Source organism: Alligator sinensis, unplaced genomic scaffold (genome assembly GCF_000455745.1).
Source record: "Alligator sinensis unplaced genomic scaffold, ASM45574v1 scaffold784_1, whole genome shotgun sequence".
Lineage (NCBI taxonomy): Eukaryota > Metazoa > Chordata > Crocodylia > Alligatoridae > Alligator > Alligator sinensis.
The window spans coordinates 1,180,619-1,184,122 of record NW_005842318.1 but is presented as its reverse complement, the minus strand read 5'-3'; positions in this window follow the sequence as shown (position 1 = coordinate 1,184,122).

Sequence of the window (3,504 nt, the reverse complement as noted above, 5' to 3'; positions counted from 1 at the left end):
TAGAGTCTTAGGCAAAGCTAGAAGGCAAAACTCCCTGGCCCAGGTTCCTATGCGGTCCAATTCCCTAAAGATTTGAGGGATAAAACCCTGAATGTCTTTAAATTCTATAAGCTTCTGCAAAAGCCTTTCACTAATGCATCACAACATGATTCTTTTATATCAGTTATGGGGTGTAAGTGTAGCAAAGTGCAGGACCCTATACATCACATCACATATTCATATAAGAATTTTCTGTTCAGCACTGTGGAAAATTTTCTTTGTAGTGCTTCCATTGGTATCTTTTTTGTTCTTCCCCACATAGTACCTAAAGTCAGTGGGATTTCTGAATGCTCATTAAAGTGGAGGCATAACGGTACTTGCTAAGGTGGCTCATAAAGCAGGTGTCAAGCCTAATGTGTCTCAGCCCTGACCTGGGCCACCTATTCATGCCCTATTTTCCATTTCTGTTTGCTCGGATAGTTCTTTACATACAAGCTAATCCACTATGTCTCTAGACACGAGCAGCTGTTTAGGTCTCCCTTTAATTAGTATGCAAGTAGGAAGGAAAGAAAGTGACCTTTCTGTGGCCTAACTCACCAACTTCAGTTCAACAAGAGCTTGTGAAGTGCCATGCAATTAATAAGAGTATAGAAAGAAGTAAAGGTCTCATTTTATAGCAAGAGAGATTAATTTCACAAAGAAGGACTTGGTATAATTTTAGAAGTAGTTAATATGCATTCTGTGGCACAGGTACTTAATTGAGCCATTTCCCCATGTTCTACCAGTACATTAGGACAAGAATATATTTAATAATGTTTTATTTTTCATTACATTGCACTGTGGTTATTCATCAAACCTGAAATGACACCTAAGTCTAATTGCACTTCCATAAGTCCTCAGGCAGTTATAGTTTGAATTGTCTGTATTTGTTCTTGTTTAAGGGCAGCTGGAATTGAGCATTTTCTAGTAGTGATATTGGTAGTAAAGTATGATCAGAAAAGCAACATAATTTTTACTTTTGTTTGGAAATTCATGGTTTTGCTGGAGCTTCACTGCAGCTGTCTGGGTGCGGGGTGGGAGGAGGGGGTAAGCCCCCTCTTCCATTGCATACACATAAGCAGAATCAGTAGAAATGTTTGTATGGATTTTATGATTCATAGGTCCTAGTCTCTGCACCCCTTATTTCCAAGTTAATGATTTCTCTTGTGCTTTGGATTTTGAAAAAAAAAACCTTTTTTAGTTTACTGTTGCAGTGTTGAGCGTCTTGCCTAACACATGGGGTTTGGTCCTCATTCAAATGAATAGGCATATTGATGTCAATGGGACTTTTCACTGAAGCACACCTTTGCAGGTTTGGGTCTTGAAGCAATAGCACTAAGAGACTTGTAAATTAATCTCCTCATTCATTTCATTGGTGTTTGGAGTAATGCAAGTAATGCACAGGATAGAACTCCCTTGAAAATTTACTGGCTGTCACTGCATAGTAGGTGGAGAAAAGACACAAGGAAAGCCAGAAGCAGCAGTGAAGGATACAGCCAGTAATGAGAATACTACTATTTAAGATGCCCCTATTATACTTAAAAATTTGGCAGAGAAATAACTGCTATATGTAGGATGATGTCATTTTTGGTATGATGTCCTCCAGGGCCTATTATATTCCCTGGTACAACAGAAGTAGTTTCAAGCAGTATTCATTAGTATGACTGAAATTCATGTCAGTGAAATTTTGATTACACAAATGTTCATAGAAAGTGAATGCAGAAGAAGTAAACACATGGAGTAAATTCACTTCAAAGTTAAAAAAAATGCAATTTTCTTGCCATTTTCCAGTTGGTCTAATAAAAGGTATCATTTTGGAACCAAGAGTTCTAGTTTTTTGTATGTCTTTTTATTCACCTGGAAACACCTCAGACTTGTAATAGTCGTGGGATACCCAAGAGGAATTTAAAAAACAAAAGCCCCGCTTCATCTAAAAGTTTGCAGCTATAAAACATGTTGTAGTGAAGCACTACTGATTTACAAATATGGTCAGACTCACCCAAAGCAAACTTTGACAGTTTGTGCTGCTCAGGTTGAGCATTTTGCACAATATTCCCATTGCCATCAGCAACAAAAGGTTGAGCATCTCATTGTGCTTCTTTGTAGGCCTATAAATGGGATCCAGAGACAGCCATTCACTTTACTAACCTAATAAATATTTTTAAATGACTCTCCTCACGACTATATCTCAAATAAAATATAACAGGATTTTCAAATAAAAGAGAATAAAAAATACATTCTTCTTATGCCCACACAGAAATTCCGTGGATTATTATTATATTAAGAGTGTTCATAAATATTGCACATAGGGAGGAGGTTTTTCAAGACCCCAGCTCCAATTTCAATCCCCCATGATCATAGTAGCATGGCAGTCAGATGTCAGCACACTGAACACCACATACCAAGGAGAGAATAGTGCAGGATTTATAAAAATTCACATTTTAAAATAAATCACTTTATTTTGGCATCATTCAAACAGTGTGAAATACTTTACATAATGCATAACTCTTAGAGCAAAAAAGAATTTCTTCATGTTTTCAAAGCCATAAGCATAATTAGGGCACTGAAACAGATATTAACAACAAGAATAAATGGAGCAATTTTATTTTATGCTGAGCCAAGCCAACATCTGGATTTGAGCTACGCCCTCATTCTAAAAACAGATTTCACTCGAACAAGACACTGCCCTCCTATTGGCGCACCCACTTTTTTCCAGTATAGGTGTATGAACATAAAGCACTCCCTATGATGTGCTAACCTACTAAATACATCTTAAGTTTTTCTGGCTCTTGTATTTTCCTTTGTCCTCTGCTCTCAAGCCCTCTTTTATATGGTTGTCAGCATGTTTTCCCCTGTGCCCAAAGCATTTCACTGCAATGAGAAAAGCCAACCTTTTATCAGCAATCCTGATGCAATAGATGAAACATACAAGGAGCTTGAAAAAAATATTTGGAATTTATTTTTAGAAGTCACATAAGATAAAAGTTACATCTACATACTACACATCGTGAACAAAATATTGGCTCCATATAAATTAGTGGGACTTTTGCCAGAATTTCACCCTATTCTGTAACACTGGTGCATAATGTAAAATTAAACAGCATCTTGCCTTCACTCTAAACCTGCTTCGATTTTCACTGAGATAATGGGAATTGTTCCATTGGCTTTGAAAGAAAATTGATCTATCTTCTCAGTGCAATGATTCAAGTTTTTAAGGTTTTTTTATTAATAACCAATTTTAAGAAGTTCTTCAGTGTAGCAGGGAAAATAACTATAAGAGTAATTATGTTTTTATAAAAAGCAATTGCATATTCTCCCCTAAAATCATCTGTATTTGATTCATTCTGTTTCAGCAGCCATATTATTTCTGCCAGCAATTGGCAACTCATCTGTCTGAAAAGCTAGTGGGTTTATTCTGAGATTTAATATGCCATAATATTTTGAAAAATGAACACGACATGCCTGACTGGTTAAAAAGTATGCATT